At 43.5% G+C, this 20,155-nt stretch overlaps 1 long non-coding RNA gene across 2 annotated transcripts in view; it reads right to left on the bottom strand.

The window, feature by feature from the left end:
* Positions 1-19,171: 19,171 nt before the first annotated feature.
* LOC120750733 (uncharacterized) overlaps positions 19,172-20,155 on the bottom strand; it is a 3,404-nt gene continuing 2,420 nt past the window's right edge. For both annotated transcript variants that reach the window (XR_005700129.2, XR_005700130.2), the window contains one exon: positions 19,172-19,804. This is a non-coding gene — a long non-coding RNA (uncharacterized LOC120750733). The remainder of the gene's footprint in view (positions 19,805-20,155) is intronic.

Here is a 20,155-nt window from a genome sequence, read left to right as displayed (position 1 = left end):
TATCAAATCCCCAGCACAAATTACTGTAATTTGTAAGTACCAATGATGAGGGTGATCCCACACTTATCTGTTTGCGAGGGAAGTACACAAGTGTGGTCCTCATCCAAAGCTCCTGAAAGGGCTGGGATGTTTATCCTGCATGAATTGGCAAGTTGTTTGCAGGTGGTCCCTGCTGAAACAGGACTTCAGATGAAGATCCAGGATTTCAGATCACTCTCAGGATTCTGTTTTTTCCAAGTTACCCAGCAGTTCTCTAATACAAGGGAATGAAACAGAATTTATGTTCAGTGTCCATTGATAGCTCCAGCAGTAATTTGGTGATGTTACCAATAAATAAACACCCACGCTTTCCTAAAGAGTGGGAAGAGTCCAGCTCCCCCAAAGCTGAGGAGGATCCTCTAATTTCATCTCTCCCTTGCTTTTCTTCTCCTAGAGCAGCAGGGATAGCTGAAGGAGCCCGTCATCATTTTGTTGCTGCTTCTAATAAACACATATGGTGATGCCTATAACGAGAACAACAAGGAGTTGCTATTGTTCAGCACACGGCCATATGTGGGCTGTCCAGCGGCTCGGCAGCTGCGTCGTGAGTGCTCAGGAATGTCGATAGCCCAGAGAGAAAGGAATTATTTTTTTTTTTAAGGGCTCTGAGCCTCACAAATGGTGCCTCTGCTTCGCACACCGCCGTTGCTAAAACAACTCCTGACCGCGCGGTGCCAAAAGCATAGGCGCGGTGTTAGTCGCGACAAAAAAAAACGTTTCTAAGGTGATTAAATTGTCAGAGATTTGCAGTGCGGGATGAGAAATTAGCTGGGAGTGTGTTTGAAGGGAGCTTTGCAAAACAAAAAGGCCCGAATGCATATTTATATAAATATGTATCTGCATATATATTTATATGCATGTGTATTCATATGCTTAGCAACTTTTTCTTTTCTTTTTTTTTTTCTTTAATATCAGAATATCAGAAACTCAGGCACTTGCACATCTAGTACTTCACACAGAAAAAACTTTAACCCCAGCACTAATCCATATTTCTTTTATCCCGCTGTGCAAGATTGAAAGGCATGCAATTTGCCAAAAGTTTTTCCTCCATTATCTACATTTCCTCTGGCCTCATATGGCTCTGCTTAGGATGGATAACCAACACTTCAGTGATGCAGAGGCAGCCCAAACACAATGGTTGGGATGCCTCACATACAACTGTGTTTCTAACACTCCTCCTTTCCTGATGCCATAGCTAAACAGCAACCTGATTGAAAATGAACAGCCCATCTGCACATCTTCATTTTCTCCATCAGTGAGAGAGAGAGAGAGAGAAACTGCGACGGAAAGAAAAGAGAAATAAAGCTTGATAGAAGGCAACATTTTTTTCAAATTTGCACAAACACAATCAGGCAACCGGTGCTTTATTGAAGCCCCTGAATAATTTATGTACATGTGTGTATGTGTGTGTGTGAGAGAGAGAGATAGATGCCAAGTACCTACTGTAAATAAGAAGACAGAGAGGGAGAAAATTGTAAAGGGTCCAAAAATCAACTACTTGCATATGTCTCTAACCAGGAATTTTAAAAGTCTGATTTAAATATCACAGTGCGAATGATTTTGGCCAGAATTTCTAACACATGGCAGGAAGTCTTGGTCTTGTACTTCTTTTGCATATGTACACACCGTCTTTGTGGCACACAAATTACCTGTATAATGGGACACGGTTTGAGTAACCCATAGTGCCCCAGGAAGAATCACATGCAGGCATTCACAGAAACCATAGACCAACACAGACTGCCAAATTCCACAACTGTTTTTGCCCAGTAAATGAAACCACAAACATTTGCATGCTCAGATACCCTGACAAAAAGTAAATATTCTGGATGATGTACTTTTCAATGTCATACATAGCGGCATGAAAATAAAAAAAAGAGGGGAAAAAAATTAACTTCTGTTTACTCTCTCTTAAGGAGTTGTTTCCAACGGGTGAAGCAGAAATGCCCACATTGATTTCCCTTGAAATAACAAAGGGCCATATTTTCCCCCTGGCAGGTGTACGTGGCTCTCGGTTCCTCCCAGGAGTAGTGGCAGAACTTCAAAAAACCCTGAGCCAAGGCCAGATTTTCAGAGGTCCCCGGCATCCCCCCAGTTCCTGCTCATTTGTAAGCAACATGCAGCTTGAGGTTTTGTTCATTCCTCAGCTGAAACTTTCAAAACTCGTGATTTCTCAGCATGAGTCAGTGTTTTATGTAACACCAGCTTGCATTTCTCCAAACCCCTCCCGAGCTTGGAGCGCTCCGACAGCCAGCCTCAGATTCCTCATCCCTGCAGCTGACAGCTTCAGCCCTCTGATGGCAGCACAACAGACCCCTCCATGGGTTTTGGGGCCTCAGTGGGGCTCTCCTGGTGTTGTGGGGACAGAGGCTAAAGGAAAGCTGGGCTGGAGTATGGAGCTCCACTCCCAATGGGAAAGACGTTGAGCTTGCCTATGACAGAAATGCCCAGTCATGGGTTTGGTAAGCTGATTTATTCTTATTTTTTTGATTGCCTGAAACAGGCATCAGTTTTATCCATGGCCCTGGTAGAAGAAAAGTCAAAAGAAAATATTCTCGTGTAAAAGTGGTAGGAAAAGAAGGCGCTGATTTGGTGGATTCCACTTGCTGTTTGCTTTCTGCAGGCACCTTGGAGGGTGACTTCGGTTCACACCCTGGTACACTGCTTCACCCTGAAGGCAGCATGGGGAAGTCAGGTGCCTAAACAAGCTGGAGAGATGGCTCATCACACCATAAGTATTTTTTTAACCATTATCTCTGGATACACTGAAATATATAAAACCAGATGAAAAGAGTGGGAGAAGGTGAGAAGATAAATCCCATTTTTAATTCCTATTTCAAGGTGATTTTCCCTTGACTAGGTGGAAAATATCAACATGTGATTCTTCTCCTGGTGGCTTCCCATGTCCATTTTTGGGGGGGAACCTCATTGCTGGTGGGATAAACCCTTCCCAACCTCAGTGACAGCACAGGTCTCTCATCTCTCAGGGCAGCCAGGAACACTTCTGCCACTTACAGGAAGAGGGATGCCCCTTCTGGTTGGTCAGCCCACCCCCACCAAAGCCAGACAGGAGTCAGTGAGAGGATTTTATGTTCCTAACTCAGAAATTCCTCCTCTTCAATCTTGAAGGGGAAAAGTGCCATATTCCATTTGGCCAACACCTACCTTGTCTCTCCCTAAACGTAGCAGAAAGCACAAAATGGAGCTTTTTTCCTACAAAAACAAAGCCCCAGTTTAGTGGAGTAGAGGGCTTGTAGACACTGAGCTGGAGGCACTGCTTTATTGGAAATGTGGACAATGTGGCAGAGTAAAGTGTGAGGAAACCAGTCACTCAATGCAGTACAGTGGGAAGCGGGTGGAAGGGCTGGAGAAGCTGTGGAGATGGCTTGAGCTCCCCTCAGGATTTGAAGAGGAACCATTGATATCTCAGCATGTCTCTGCTTGCTCTTTGAAATGCATCCAGTGCATTCAATTCAATGAAACAAGTACTTTCCCAGGTATGGCTGGCTTCTTTTTTTGTGTAAATGATTGGTTTGTATGTCATGTGACAGGAGAACCTCAAATTCAGGCCGTAGGAGAAAAAATATAAGAATTTTTTTTTTTAATCAAAGCAAACAACAACAAACCCCCTGAATAATTTCCTAAAATAACTCTTTTACTCTTTTGCCTCACCATGTTTAATCCTCTGAGCGTGTGTACAAATATTCACAGGCAAAAAAACCCAGCGTGATGATAAAAGAGTCCCATGTAAGAAACTCTTTACAATATTGAGAGAAACCATGGAGAAATGTGAAGACCAGGCGATGGGGGAACATGTGCCAGCTCGCTCCACTAACCTACTTAGATGCAGCTTGGTAACAGCAGAATAGCCAGCCATCTGATGCTTTTGGATGCTGTGACTGTGTGCTGGCACTGTGCAGACCTCAGGTATTGAAACGCTCTCTAGGAAAAAAATGATGGGATATTTCTCACCCTTGTTATTGCAGGAATTTTAAGTACGTGTCTGTAGGGTCATGGCCAAGTTTTGCAGTTGCAGTGATTGCAGAACGTGAGGAACACGTGCCACAATATTGGGATTTGTCTCTTATTCCTCATCAACCCCTCAAACCAGCACCTTTCCCAAGATGAGAGCGCTGACACCTCCTCCAGGAAGGGGCTTTATCCAGACGTTTTTCCATCCAACTATGTTAGTTTGCCGTATAAAGGTTGGATTACCTCCCTACGTGTGTGTCTGGTCGTACCAACAGATAACATTCCAGTGCTACCTTGTGCTCAGGCAGCAACTCAACAGGATGGCCATAGATTTTCCTGGAAAATTTTGATAAAACCCTTTTGCAGCTTTCTATGCCTACAGCCTGCTTTTGCCTTTTTTTTTTTTTTTTTTTTTTTTTTTTCGCTGCAGACCTCAAAAGCAATCCCCTTGGACGTGGTCATATATATTTCACTGTAAGTGAAAGAGAACAAAACAAATAAAAACACAATGAGGCTCTTTCTCCATGCTGGTACTTTCTTTAAACTTTCTGCTGAGGATTTCCAACAGCATTTGTCGTCACATGGTAAGGGCTCTGAATGAAATTATTGATGGTAGCTGGGGGGGAAAAAAAAGGGAAAAAAATGAATGAAATCCCCTGAGACAAAAGGTATGTCATGAACTTCCCCAAGTTATTTGCAAATGTTTCTGCCAGTATCAATAAATCCCTCAAATTTCAGGATAGGCTACATTAATTACAGGATGGCATTATGCATTTAAAGGTTGCTGAAAGTTATATCTGTGATCAGTCATGTTTGAATTGCACGTTCACATGAAATATTTGTTTTTTAAATACGTAAGCGCGCGGGCGAGCAGCAATAGCCTCCACGATGTTTTAATAGGCTTTTATTAGTTTGTACTTTCCCTGTTATCTTGTTTTACAGTATGTGCATTCAATGTGTTTGTGTCTGTGCTCTTCATGCACACGTCGCAGGATGCCAAAACATCCTTCTGCTTCCTTGTTTCCAACCACTTAGTCAGGCACTTGAACGCTTTCCAAATCTTGTTAAAAACCAGCAATAGCACTATCACTTCTTCTTGTCGGAGTGCGCAGAAAGGGGCTGATGGAGAAGGCAGTGGAAAGGTAACGGAGGAGGCTGAATGGTGGGGAACCCCCAGTGTGGGGGCTCTCCATGGATGAGCCCAGTGGAGCCTTGGTGCCATGATGCCCAGACCTGACTTAGGGCTTTCGACTGTGAGGTTCACTTGCTGGAAGGAAAAGCACTGCAAAAAATGCTCCTTATTCACGTTACTTCTGAATTTAAAAGTTTACAAAGTAAAAATTCCCTGACCGAAAATCACGGAGGGTTTTTTTTTTTTTTTTTCTGTGCTGATAAAGATTAATTATATTTCTATATTAATCTGTCTCTTTTTTTCCTTCAGGAAAATTTAATGTAACGTTCAAACAGAAGTGGGTTTTCTTCTGAGTCAAATATATTTAAAAGTCAACTTTATTCACCAATTTTTCTGAAACTAAACTAACTAGACAGGCCCAAGCTAGATTCAATAAATGCTACAAATTTACACTTCTGGTGAGTTGAAAATTGCTCCTGAGACCATTCAAAATGTTTCAGTCAGGTGTGGGCTTGCTGGGCAACACTGGGATCATGCAGTGCTGGTGGTCTCGGTACGAGCATTATTTAACTCTATGCTTACAAGTGGAAGGAGCAGGGGGTGGTAGTTTCCCTCGGATTGCTCTGGCAGATGTGGATTTTCTGGTGTCTGCAGACAGTTGAGTTCATCCCATTCCCACTGGGGGAGGCAGGCAGGATTGCCTTGGTTGCCTGTCTCCATGAGGGGGGAATATCTGACCATTTTGGCTGCAGTCACCTGATGAATTAAAACACGTTGGTGCAGGTGTGTGCCCACGCGCCCGCACACCCATGAGGATCGTGACGAGCACCCAGCTCCACCAACAGCCTTCAGAAACCCAGATAAAAATAATGTAGCCTTAGGAAACTTTGCTCTGTGTGCGTGAGGTGGCTGCAGGGTTCCCACACTGCCTCCTGAGAGGGACTGGGGTTTCAGCTTCAGCTAAGAAAATAGCCAAGAAATTGTGACACAGCCATCGCAGGCCATCCACACTGCAGCCCACAGCTGTTCAGGGTTGGCAAAAAAGCTGGTCAAATAACATTTATCAGTGTTCGCTTGGCCTATGTCCCACCTTCTGAATAACTTACTTTTAGATTATTTTTTTTCCCCAGACAGCAGGCAAAATGCAGGGCTTACTGATATGATTCTCAACAGCAGCCCTTGGTCAGGTCTTGGGAGAAAGTTTGGAGTCATGTGCCAGGTTTCTCAGCAGAGTGTCTGTGGTCCCAACCAGCCATGCACTGTGGGAACACACAACTGTGTGTCAGAACATCTGCTCGTGCTATCTCCGTGCAGACATGGGCTCCATCACATCAGGTAAGAGATTTCCATTGAGGTCATGTGTTGGATCTTCTTGCTCCTCCAAAAGGAAGCCTCTCCTGTTAATCTACCTGTGCTTGGTGTGGCAAGGATGGAGGATAAGTCATGCAGGCTTACATAAAACCGCATTTTTTAAATGGGTAGTACCTTCTTTTCTTCAGAAGAATGGCAACCCTGGTCACCTCAAGGCTGATGTGCTCTTGGAAAGTGAAATATTTAAGATAATAGTGAAGGCAGAGAGATGGAAATCTCTTTTATAAGAAAACATGGTGCATAAGCACACAACAGACCTCAGGCCACATCTTCATTTCACCCATAAGAAGTTTGTGCAAGTGCAGAAGAGCCCGGGTTTTTCTCCTGCCCCCCAAAGAAACATAATCCAGAGTTTATATCGGATGGTTTATGGGAGTTTATTGGAATATCCAACAGGGTTCATGTAATGTGTCATAAGGTAAAGCCTGTTCTTTGGTGATTTACAAGCAGTATGTGCCGGTGTTACTGTAATTTATAGACCACAGATGGTCAGGGGGTGCCCCTGCTGACTTGTAGCTGAACAAGAAGCTGAGCCCTATGTGTCATCTGCTGCAGGTACCTCCGGCTCACTTCCCCAAATTAGCGCCAATTGAGATCTGCCTTCAAACCCAGAAGGTCCCAAGACCTGTGCCTTGCAAGCTGGGGCCATTTCGTGAGGGGATATGATACAAAAATTGCTTTTTTGCAATTGTAACTTCCCTTTTCGAGGCTGGTACTTGACTTGGTGGGATATTGTCACCTGTCAAGTGGAAAATGGAGAATGTCAGTCACCAGTCTAAGACAAACATCTCCTCTGCAAAATTTTCTATATATTCGTAAATCTCCCTCGTAATGAACCTTAGGATAGGTGCTATCTTTGTTCTTGTCATTTTACCCTTTTAGGTAATTACTCTTCAACTTCGTTTCACTATGACTTACTTTCAAGTTTACCTAAGTCTTTTTTTTCTTTAAATCTTATAAAAAAATCATCTGTTTATCCCAGGCACTTCCTTCTGACTCCCCAGAACTTTGCCCCCTGTGGGTGCACGAGGCAGAGGGAGGACAGGACCAGCTCCACACCTCACCCAAATCTTTGGGAGATTTACTTCTTTTGGCCAGGGGATTGGGCCCCTTTTTCACTTCTAAATCCTCTGCATGACCAAGTTCGTCACGTCACCTCGTATTTCTGCCGGACGTGTTTTTGTCTTGCTGCGTGTGGCCCTGTCCCGCCCGCGGGAATCCCGCGGTGGTCTCCGCCAGGATCCAGCAGCCTCGGGAGGGACGTGCTGGATCCAGGGACTCCCGGTGCTTGGCTTGCCCGCTGCAGCGAGGTCATGCATTTTAACAAGATCCCCTTTCTGAAGGGCATTGATTATGTTTTTTGTTAAAACAGGCTTTGAACTCAGCTAACCCTGTGCCGGTAGGACATTTCAGGGCTTTTTTCTTCTGCCTGGACCACACTTGACACCTGTTGGCAAACACAGCTGCAAGCGCTGCTGAGAGAAACCTGCATCCCAGCTCAAAACTGAGTGCCTCAGGTTTTGGGTTTTTTTTTTTCCCCACAGTGAAAACATGAGAGAATTTGGTGGCTTCTCTAGTTAATAAAGAGAGGGAAAAAAAGCACCACATTTGTTTTTCTTTATCGAGATGAGGGAAAAACGCACCCTATAGACAAAAGAAGCAGAAGGAAAGCTGTAATGGAAAGAAAATTGACAGCCTCTCAAAACTCAGGTGGCACTTTCCTTTTCCAGTTAATTACAGTTTTAATTACATGGCTTCTTGTGACTCCTTGATACCTAATAAACTAGACTCTGTGGGGCGGCAAAGTTGAGTTTTGCTTGAACTGCAGGTGTAAGGCTCAGTATGAAACATAAATCAACTTCTTAAACATGTTCCCATGGTGTGTTCAGGCTTTTTCTTCCTATTTGCATGTAAAAATCACGTCTTTTCACCATTGTTGGGTTAAAAAAAAAAAAGAAAAAGAAAAATATTGAAGCTACTATGCAAATAGTATTACCTTTGTTTCTTTGGATATAAAATCCCCTCTTAGAAAGGGAGAAAAAAAGGATATTTTATTTTTTTAACCCCAGATATGATAAATTTTAAAGGAGTGATGCATTACCCACATAGACCCTCTCTCATTAACTTTTTTTTTTTTTTTTTTTTTTTCAGGGAATGTGGGTGCATAAAATAGAAGAGTTCTTTAGCAGAATGAAAGCAAGGCGAGATCGGTATGTACAAATAAAGAAATATTCAGCCCATAGGAGCTGCCTCTCCTGAAGGTTTGGAAAACAGAGAGTGCCTGTTTATTTTTTGTGCATTATGCCATGGAAATGTGTTCTCCAGTCAGGGTTAAGCACGTGCCATATATTTCCTCGGAGCAGGATAACACACTGATGACTTGTAACAGCCAAAATCTGGAGACAAATATGGTCCAAAAATTCACATTTGTCTCAATCCCATGGGATATGGTGGGTTACAAGTCTGTGACAGGAAAATCTACTGTCAAGATGGTCAGTGGAAGATTGCCCATCTTCCCTCTTCCTTAACCTGTAAGACTGGGAAGGGCTGGTGTTTTTCACCATCTTTTTAGTTTTAACTTCAGCTTGTGGTTTATCTGTTGGAGTACTGGTTTTAAATGAGAGCAAAGAAAGTGTATTTTATATGAGTGAAGATGGATAGCTTTGGGAAAGAGATCCCTGGGTAGCACTTTTTCATGCCCAGTAGGGGGAAGGGGGAGGGAAACCAAAATGTTCTGCTTGCCTTTCAACAAAAATATTTATTTCTACTGTGTCTGTCCCATTGCTGGTTACCTGAAGCAGCACTATCCATGGCTGGATATCCATGGTGTGGGTTTTTCAAAGTGGGAAAGGCAAGGTAAAATTAATGGAGATAGAGAAAAGGAAGGAGAGTGGGGAAGGAGAGGAACAGGAGTTTAAAAAGTAAAGAAGCTTAAAAAAGGATTTAACTCCAGAGGGGATCTATTCAGAGCTGTGTCTCTCACATTGTACTGGGACAGGGTGTGTGAGGCATCAGAGCAGCAGGAAGGGATAGAAGTTCATACAAGGGAGAAATCTCACATGCCTATAGCTCATGGACTAAGTGGAGGAATGGCCATGGAGGAAGCAGCAGCACCGTGAGTGTCTGTCATCCTAGCACCCCAAACAGTGTGGAATGTGAGAGGAAAGAGAAGGAAAAAACTCAAATATGCTATAAGACTTTTCAACAAAAAAACAAAACAAAACTTTTCCAGCTGAAGCAGAAAATATTTTGTTTGCTTCCAAGTGCTTCCAGTGGAAGTTTAGGAATGAGGAAGGAAAAACAACAATGCATGGGGTAGGGAAGAGGCTGTTTGTTTCTGTGCATATTACTTTGCCTGTACCTGGCTGGTTGGGAGCATAAATAGTGCGAGTGACTGGAGAAAGCTGCAGCACTGAGCTGGAGAAAGTGCAAAAACACGTGAAGGGCTATCCCAAAGTGACTTCATCCCTGCAGCATTGAGCTGGCCCCATCACGGAAGGGGAGGGTGGTGACGCAGGAACAGCGGCGTTGCGTGCATTAAACCATATGCCACCAAACCATATGGCAAATGTGGTCTGAAGCCTTTCAAGGCAGTTCCAACTTGGAAAAGTCATGAAAAGTTTTCAAATGGCATTTTTATGGCCATTTTTTAATGGCATTTTGTCTGGAGGAAGGCGGGTGAGAGGCAGTCACCCTCAGACCCGGTTCCTGCTTCCGAGCTGGGTGAAGGAAAGCGTTGAAGAGTGGGGAGTGCATTTCCTCCCCAGTTGTTGGAAAGCTGTGCTTTAGTAACAGCATAACAGACAGTGCACGAAGGAATATTAGCTGCAAAGATGATCCCTCTGGGAAGGAAACCTGGAAGAGGTTTTTCTGTCTAAGCTTGGAAACCCGGTGCGCATCTGTCCAAACCTACCTGAGGACAGCGGAGTCCAGGTGCTAGAGACCTTACCCTCGCTTGAGGCACCACCACTGAGGTGGGGTGGACTTAGCTATTTGTCATGGTTCTGATTTCTTTTTTCTCTGCCAAGGTCAGGGTGAATAACATGGGAAGCGTAGGTGTTGTGTTCGGACTTGGATGTTTATTATTTCTTATCTATTTACAGACTCATGAGCCATGAGCTCTAACTAGCAAGTTAGAAAACAAAGGTAAAATGGAGGGCTTGTAAGTCTTTCCAAGGTTATTTAAGTGATAATCACTCAATAATGAAATGACATCTATATTATTTATACTTTTGACCCAATAATGACCACCCAAGGCCTGTAATGCGTGTCTTTCTCACCCAATTACAGAAAACCGCCTAAACCCATGAAGAAGAAGGAAGGAGAAGGTAAGGAAGAAGGACCCAAACAATGCCCAAAATCCTCCATCTTGGCTCACACATATTACTGTATACTAAAATGATAAATCTAAGTTTTTCACGCTGTGAGATCACACAATACTATTCAAACTACACACCCACAACCCCCGAGTTATCACTGAATCTCAGGAGCTCGTTCCAAGGTCTCAAGTCAAATGTGGTGCCTGCTTGAGGGTCAGCACCTTTTAACACAGAAAGCCTAAAATTGTCAGCCTCCAGGTTTCCAAGAACTAGGAGGCTTTTTTTCAGAGCTGGGCACCCCACACCATACTGGGATGGAGTGCACGAGGCATCAGTGCAGTCCCAAGGGATGCAGGCTCGTGCTGGGGAGAAATCATGCACAACCAGCAAGGGGAGGGAGGGGAGAGAGAAGCAGTGATGGAAGAAGCATCAGCAGCATTCTCATGGTGGCTGCAAGCGCTGTTGACCGTGCTTTAGCATAAAAAGCCACCAGTACCCATGGCTGCTGCACTGGAATCCCAAGCACACTGCTTGTGCCCTGGTACTCCTAGCCGGGGGAAACATTGCAGATCCAGCACTTCAGGAGATCTATTATTTTCTGGTTAAACAAGTCTATCTATTGTTTTAACCATCTTAGCTTTTTTTTTTTTTTTTTTTTTTTTGAGCTGGTCCCTCATAAATTCAGTCCAAGCTCAGCTGAACAATCCTGGTTTTTAACTTTTAGGAGCAACAGAACATGACTTATGATTTACTAGATAGCTATGTCGAGCCCAATGTAATAAAAGTCCAACCTATGTAATGTGTATGGGCTACTGTATTATAAATATTTAATAAGTTATATGGAAAAAAAAGAAGAAAGTATAGGGGTTACAGAAATCCTATTAAAGCAACTAAGTAAATGTAAAGAAGGTTAAAGTGTCTAACTGTATATGGCATAAAGGCTAAAGCAAACCAGATCTGTTTTCTAGATACTTTTTCCATGTACAGCTGTAAGTGGGCTGCATAGAAATAAAGCAAGTACTTAAAGACAGGCAAACTGAAAAAAAAAAAAAAAAAAAAAAAAAGAGAGAGAGATCTAAAGCATTCGGTTGGCATTGATAGCAATCATTTCAAAAAGCCCTGGAACATTTAAAGAGAATTAGAAAGGATTTTGCTGGAATCAAAGGGAGAGCACTTTCCATGGCTGGATGTGTATTTGGGTATCTGCAAACTGATTAAATCAGAGTGAACAGAACAGCCTTGATCATCCAGGACTTTTAAAACAGAAGAAAGGGGTTTTCCTGTTTCGGCTCTTTTTTTCTCACTCACACATCTTACAGTTTTCATTCTTCTGCCTACTTGATGGTAAAGTAACATTTATTTTGGCACAGAAACTCGCAGAGAGCTTTGAAAGGCCCTGCAGGTCAAGCAGCTACAGAGTGCACCAAACCCACGGGGGTGAGAAAACCTGGAAATATTTAGGCTTAGGGGGTCTTTTTTTTTTTTTTTTTTTTTTTTTTTTTTTTTCCCCAAAATATCAGAGTCAACCTTAAATCCCATTGAAGCCGAAGAGTGGACTTCTCTCTATCCTTCTCCTTTCCCAGGTCCACTTTGGCTTGTGAAGTGTGCTGAAAACAATTCCCTCTCCTTTTTTATTCCTTCTTTCCTTTTTTCTTTCTTTCTTTTTTTTTTTTTTTTTTTTTTTCTTTTTTTAGCCTCCTCCTGGCCGAAGCAATGTATTTGGCAGGCAGGAAGTGTGGGAGGAGGTAAGAGGGGACTGTGGCAAAGGGGAGTGGGAGGGAGACCCTCCCCTCGTGGAAGGGCTCACATTGGTGGGGCTGTTCCCGTCACCCCACTCCTCAGTCCTCCCACCCAGCCGTGGATAGAGGAGGGCAAGATGGGATGAGGTGAAATCAGTAAAATGATGAGTTGGGCGTGCTGGGGTGAGGGGTTTTCCCCTTAAGTCTCAACATGTATTTGATAAAAATTTTAAAGCTGGAAATCAGGCGCAAGCGTGGGATGGATGAGCTGCGAATCCAACGCAAACAGACACATGAAACAGGCAAAGTGAAAAAGGAATTGCATTCTTCCCCTGCTTTTCTACCACCTCTGTGTGGTCAAATTCAGTAAACAAGCTGAAACAGGGTGATCCTGCTCCCAACAGAGGTGGCAATAGCCTTTCTTTTCCATTGGATAGAGAACCTAAGCTGCTTTTAGGTCGGGGAATGGATCTTGTAATTTTCCCTAATGATATTTAGAAGCCATGCACAGGATTTCCAACACCCAGAAGCAGTTACATTTTTAAAACCTTGTGTGGATTCCCACTGTGAGCCGTGGAAGAGGGAACAATCCCTCATGGAATTCGGTGGGATGCCCTGTTACCTGGAGCAGCATTATCTGAGGTATCGAGGGCACTCGGCCACACAGCCTCTTCCATAAGTGTTACTCAGCTCCAACCTGCCATCCAGCAGCCTGGCTTTATGGATAATTAGGGCTAGGAAAACTCAGTTCACAGTGCTGGCAGGAAGCAAAAAGCAGTGCAAAGAGGGCTGAGTCATCTATTAAAATAGGCAACTTTTTCTTTGCAGATCGCCTTTTTTATTCTAATTTTTGCAGTATTTTCCCTGCTACAATTCACATCCTAAATAACACTAACCCACCTCCCTGTTACCATCAGAGAGCCTTTACTCTGTGGAGAACTCTTTTGAAGGTACAAATCACTTGACCTAAAGACCCTCCCTGGAGTGTCAATGCTGTGTGTTACGTTTTCACTCTGCCAAACTCTTTATTTAGCGCATGCTAAAGAACATTTAATATTTAAAGTTCCCCTCTGTACATCCTCTAAATGTCTCCATTCTTTGCTTGTAGATTAATATGTCTTCTGTGAAAATGAGATAATTGATTACAGAGCTGTATTATTTACAAATGAAGTGTTGTTCATGTATTGACCTTTCATTTCTATAGCTCAATACTAGTCCTTGTACAGAGTTGTTAATTAGTGAAATGGTTACAGAATTACAAGAAAAGAGCTCCTGTAGAGCTTTTAATAAAAGGAAACTTTAAGATGACTTGTACCTTTAAAACTGCAAAAAGCAGTATTTGATTAGGTTCTACATCCCAAATCTCTGCTTGTACAGAGAAGGAAACCTCCTGCTTCCAAAGGCACCACAGGAGTAATGCAGACTGAAGGGGATGATCAATAGACACAAGTGAGTGTTTGCCCTTCACCCTGCTCTGGTAGCTCTCCTTCACCAGGGGATTAATTTCAGCCCAATCTTCTTGATGAGCAACCGGCAAAGCCCATCCAAGCTTTTCGAGATGATAAAATCAGGGGACTTGGGCACATCCACAGGAGCAAAGCTGCCAAAATCAGCGGCTATGGAGCGCCAAATGCCAATGTCAAAAGTGCTAGGAATGCCCAAGAGGCAAAAGGTTGCAGATTCGCCCTCCTGAAGCAGGACAGGGGCACCTGACCTGTAGAGCCAGGCTGGATTAAATAATGGTGCATCCAGAGCCTGGGTGGATAGAGTATGCAGACCCATCCCTGCCCATGGTGTTGAACTCCACAGCTGTGAGCTCAGGATGTCTCAAACGTAGCTGCAAGAGAGACAATGGGCAAGGAAGCAGGAAGAAATAATGAAATACGGCATAAATACAGTTCACAGAAGTTTGAGGTTTAGAAAGAAATATGTTCCGCTTGGGAAGGGAAGGATACCCTGTGAGAGACACCAGCAAAAGCTTTGGATTTCAAGAATAACCAAGAAAAAACCTCTCCAGATGTGAGTTTGACTTAGTCCTCGTATAAATGCTTTGGTCTGTTTATGTCTGGTTTAGTTTGGTCTCTTAAATGAGCACAGTTCCTAGTGAAGGCAGGGATTTGGATGGGGAAGGAGCGTGCTGGAGGCAGGCAGCTCCTTGTGGTGCCATCCAAGCCACTCGAAGTGCTCGTTTCAGGTGGCTGATCAAAGGCAGAGATGCTCACAACACACAGGGAACATAAACCATTGCAACGCTTAATTTCCACTAATAGAGTCAGACAAACAGCAGCAACAAAAATTATCTAAATTTATCCGGACAATGTGCTTCTAATAAAACTCCAAACATGCAAAGCTCAGGTTGATTCCACCATCCTTCCCCAGGAGGGTGAAGGAGGATTTCCCTCATGGACTTCAATATGCTCAGGCTCATGAATAAAAATATATGAAACATAAAGCAAATCATTTAATTTCTCAGTAACAACGATGTTAGTTACAGCTATAAAACAAATCTTATAACTGCAGAAGAGGGATTTTTTTTTTTTTTTTAAATCTTTTTATTAATTCAACAGAAGCATATTAAAAATGTCTGTCATTACAAGTCTGGAGAAAAGTATTAGGTTCAAATGAGGTCATTGAGGAAGGATAGAGGAGAATAAAGGAGGGAAGGCTTTAAGCACTTTTTCAGCATCCTGTGCATACGGACAAATAGCACAAATCCATCTTTAGAGGGTCTGTTTTGGGGAACCTTCACCCCAACGCACGTGGTCACGTGTAACATCCACTGAACTGACGAGAAAAACCTCACATCATCGTCATCTTCCAGCACTCTTTGTGAAATGTGAACTTGCTGCTTTGACAGCTGAAACATTTGCAACCTGGACTTTATCTGAGGCATCTCAGGTACCATTTATTTGTTGAGGGGCTGGTCACATTCACCTCTGAGCATCATCATCTCCTGGCCTAATGATGAACCTGTGTTCTTACTGAATCAAACTCCTATTCAATGATATTACAAGAAACAAAATTAAATGTATATTCAAAGCAGCTGAGACAATTCTGCTGCTTGTGACCAGGTCTACCACACAAGGTAGGTCACACATCTACAGCACAAACCGTGGTGTAACTCTGCCGTAGGTGGCAGCAGCCTTTGGGCAAACCCCTGTTTGTGGCTGTCCCCACAGAAAAGTCCCTAAGCAGGGCCCATCCACCCCACATGATCACATTTTTAGCCTTCGTCACATCCAAAAATATCGGGGGGTGGGGGTGCGCTGCTTCTTGAGCACAATATATCCCATACATGCAGCTTTCTGGGCTAAGCAGGATGCAGGGACCTCTCAGATGTGGAGCCAATAGGGAGCACTCTGGCTACCTGGGATTTTATAAATCTTTCAGCTATCAGTCTTTCAGAGCTCCAAATGCAAAATCCAGCAGCCCGGGATATCATGTGGATTTATGACTTGGGATTTATGAACTGGTCTGGATAAAATAAGAACTGCCTGACTTTTTCTTTTCTTTTTTTTTTTTCTTTTTTTTTTTTTTTTTTTTTTTTTTTTCAGTTTGAGAAAAAGAAATCATAAAAAATGAAGACCTGATTCTTTTTTCCCGTTTCAAAGCTCGTTGTTTATACAGTCGTGGATGTCTTGTATACATTCAATTATTTTGATTTTTTTGCTTCTTATCTGTGTGCTTTCTGGGGCTGGAAGCAGAACAGAGAACAAGCAATGCTGCTCTCACAAGGTTTCCTGCCTGACAGGAATATCCTGAAGAATCATGGTTTGGGGGCACTCCCAGCCCTTCTCCTAAAGTCAGAAAAAGTGCTGATAAATGTTTAAGAAGGTTTCTGGAAATTTCCAGGCAGTGGGATAGCTCCTCGCCATACTGCTGCCCCAGCTCTCACCCACTTCCATCACTTTTTTTCCTTAAATAGTTTTGCAGATCATTTTATTTTTCACTTGATGCACGCTGAGTTTTTATTATAGGTACATGTGCATGCCCACATATATGTCCACAATCTATTTACAGCTGCATAATCATGCACACATGTATGTTCATGAGAGAGCATTTTGGGTGGTTTGGGTAAAGGTTGGACTAGATGGTCTTGGAGGTCTTTTCCGACCTTAATGATCCCATAATTCCAGGATTCTGCTGACTCTTTTATTGAAAACCAGTGCAGACTCTCTGGTTTTTTTTGTTAATAGTGAACTGAGTATATTTTGCACGGGAGCCCATCCCAAAGGAATTTCTAGTATTACCTGTAACTTGTGACCTTCTTTTCAATATTTCTTACCTTACCAAAAAAAAAGAGATGGCATTTACCTTGAGGTCAGGAGGAAAACATGTCAGATATATTTTTTGTCCTCTATTTTGATTGTCCCTTTCATACCTCTGTTCACAGTCCCTGAATAATTTTCCTTCTGCCATCCTTAAATTCTGTTGGTTCTTTCATGCACCACGGTCCCCCTTAGGAAAAACCAACCTGATAAATAGCTGGAGTCTTTCACCCTCCCACCTTCCCCATCCCCTTGGGCACAGTGTTCACGTGCTAGCACTGCCAGACCACTCCAACACCTCCACCCCAGGCTGCTGAAACCTTTGCACTCACTCTTCACCTGCTCACACCTCAAGCTGGCACCACGTAGATGCTGGTAGTGCGGTGTTTAACCTCCACAAGAGACCCGCAAGTATCTCCTCAGGCTTCTGACAGCCTCTTCAGAAGGGAAGGGGCTGTGTGTGGAGAAAAGGGCAGGGAGGGGCTCTCGCCCCTTCTCTGTGACCCAGCCACAGAGGCAATGCCACACCAGCACCAGTGGACTGGGGATGATGCTTCTGGAGCGACTCAGTTCTGCTCTGCCCGTGAAGAATGAGCTTTTGCACCCCCTTTTGTGCCTGAATAACCTAACGTGGGGGTGTTCATCACACCAAGTCATCCAACCAAACCCTCCCAGCCCCTATCCTGAGAGCCACGGCGTGGAAATGCAGCAGACTCTGTCTAAGAAATGTCAGCAACTCGCTTTTTGTGGGTCTGAAGGAAAACGTGCTGGTTTGTTTCTAATTACCGCAAATTCAGAGTGGAGGGGGGTTTTTTTCAGCATGACTTGCAGCCCAGGAATAATTTGATTTGGAGATTTTTTTTTTTTTAATAAAATCAAGGAGCCCAAATCATGTCTCAGAGCTAGATAGAAATTGCTGCTTAAAAAAAAGAAATCCAAGATTACATTGGTTTTTAATTTTTCCATGTGAATTTTCTAACTGCCATCTCTTTTTAAGCTCGGACGTTACACGGTGACCAGCCTGGGTTGGGATGGGGAGGCCAGGAGACTGCTCCCTGCCTTAACACCTCCCTAACCTCAGCTTTGGTTAAGAAAATTTACTGAAAATTTCATGTGAATTAATGAAATTCAATGAGCAGTGAGGAGAGTGCTGTTTGGAAATATGTCTTTCCAGTTTTCACCCCATCTGTATCCCTGGTATCTCAGGTATCCAGCGCAGTTCCCATTCAGGCACTGGAGACCTTTTAGGGGGCAGAGCGGGGGGAACTTGAAAAATAGTTTTTCTCCTCTGCAGACCTTTTTCTGTCCACTTTTCACACCTCTGGAAGCCGGGGAAGAACAGGTGGCTCTCGCTGTGGCAGCGGGGATGTGGTACCCACACCAGAGCAGCTGAGAGCAGGAGCAGGGGAGGGCAGAGGAGCAGCACTTGTCTCCTGGGGACATCCCAAGCCTCCCACCCCTCTCCCTGCAGCACCCAACCCTAACAAAACCCAGCACACACTCGCTGTGTGCCAGGAGAATCTTCACTTGTCTGCTTGGCCCTGGTGAGTAGGTGACTCCTGCTCTCCCCCAGTCCCGGTACCATTTCTGGTCCATTAAAAAATTATCTCTCCATCAGAGAGCGAGGGAGGGGGCTGGGGGCAGGCTCTGGTGCAAGGCACTAAGTGCCTGGACCCTGCTAAGTTCAAAGGCAGCCTCCCTCCCACCCCGAGGAGGGATGTAGCCGGCCGGAGGATGGCTGGAGGCCACACAGACGGGAAGGTATGTAACAATCCATTTATCACTTTGCAAATATTAGTGCTGCTTGCATTTGCTGCGGCAATATTTCTTCTTGGAAATTGGTGAAGTGAGTAATAACAATGTTATTTATTCTAAGACCTTGGAACTGAGAAGCAATAACAGGGGGACTGTTCCCTTGAAAGCTTCAGAGGTGCAGGGAATAAAATGGGGGGCGGTAAGGAGGGGTAGGGAGGGGAAATACACCAGCAAAGATCTGGAGGAGAGAAAGCCACTGAAATCTCATGTTTAATTTCTTTTCCCCAAAGGTAATAAAACGCCTTTTGTAACGATTTATATATAAACAGGGCGGGGCGGGAAGAAGGGTGAATATTTCGGATTCGTCTCTGGCTGGATCCATCCTGCAAGGTAGCAGGGTCTGGCAAAGGACCTCCCTCACCACAGAGTCTCCTGGTTCTCTTCTTTTTTTTTTTTTTTTTTCCTTTTTTTTTTTTTTTTCCCTCTCACCCTCCCCTCCACCCCCTCCTTCCCCTTACATCCCTTATCTGAATATATAAGGCTGCCCTTTGCTCAGATTTATGGGTTGGGGCAGCACTGTGTGTATTTACAGTCTCCTGACCTGCAGACCTACAGCTGAACAAGAGCAGGAGGAAACCAGGGCCTGTTCCATAAACAGAGACAGATACGTGGGGGAGGCAGCAGGAATTGTGAGCAGCACTTAACATTTTTAACTATTTGGCCAAACCGAGGAATTAGTGATTAGATTAGAGGCAAAGAAAAATGAGAAGCGGGGTTAAAGATTTAGGGAAGGTGGGGGAAAAGGACAGCAACAACCAAGAGAGGCCCCAGGTTTGGTATGGGGAGAAAATAAAAGTTATTGGGATGTTATAAAATGCTTTCCAGGGCAAAAGGGAAGAAATAAAAGCAAATCTCCAAAGCGTTTTAATCAAGTTGTGCTTTTCTTGGGTAGAACCAAACAGCGCTTTTCAAGTCTGATTACCTTTTGAGGAGGTAGGTTACTTAGTCTGTGTTTATTCAGGAACTAATTGCCTCAGATTAAGTAAAAAAAAAAAAAACAAAAACCTTACTCAATGATCATAAATATTCCTTTGGTCCATATCTATCAGTTGGTTTGTCAGTAGAAATTCAGCACAGATGAGAAAATGTTTGAAAGGTGCCAGAGCATTTACCCAATCTCTCAGAGGCAAAGGCAGCAAAAGTGGCAACAACCTGGAGAATAAATACATGAAATGCAACGTATGTAAGGGTCACAATATAGCATAAGTATATCAACATGATGAACAGCTTTGATGAAAATGGTAAACAAAACCACCCTCTCTTCCTGTGGCTTGTTTTACATTGCAATAAACCACTGACTCTATAACCTATCAGAACATGCTGAGATTTTATGCATCATTTCCAACTACTATTTGAACATTTGGTTTAGAGTAGTCATGAACCATAATTAATGGGATTTTTTTTGTGTGTGTGTCCTGATAAAAAGCAAGCTTTATTGTATTTTATTACCTGTTGGTCCAAAGCTCCATATAGATGATGTAAATTCATTGTAGGTTTTAGGCC

Source organism: Hirundo rustica, chromosome 3, assembly GCF_015227805.2.
Source record: "Hirundo rustica isolate bHirRus1 chromosome 3, bHirRus1.pri.v3, whole genome shotgun sequence".
Lineage (NCBI taxonomy): Eukaryota > Metazoa > Chordata > Aves > Passeriformes > Hirundinidae > Hirundo > Hirundo rustica.
The sequence above is the reverse complement of the archived record's forward strand: the minus strand, read 5'-3'. Positions and strand labels throughout refer to the sequence as shown.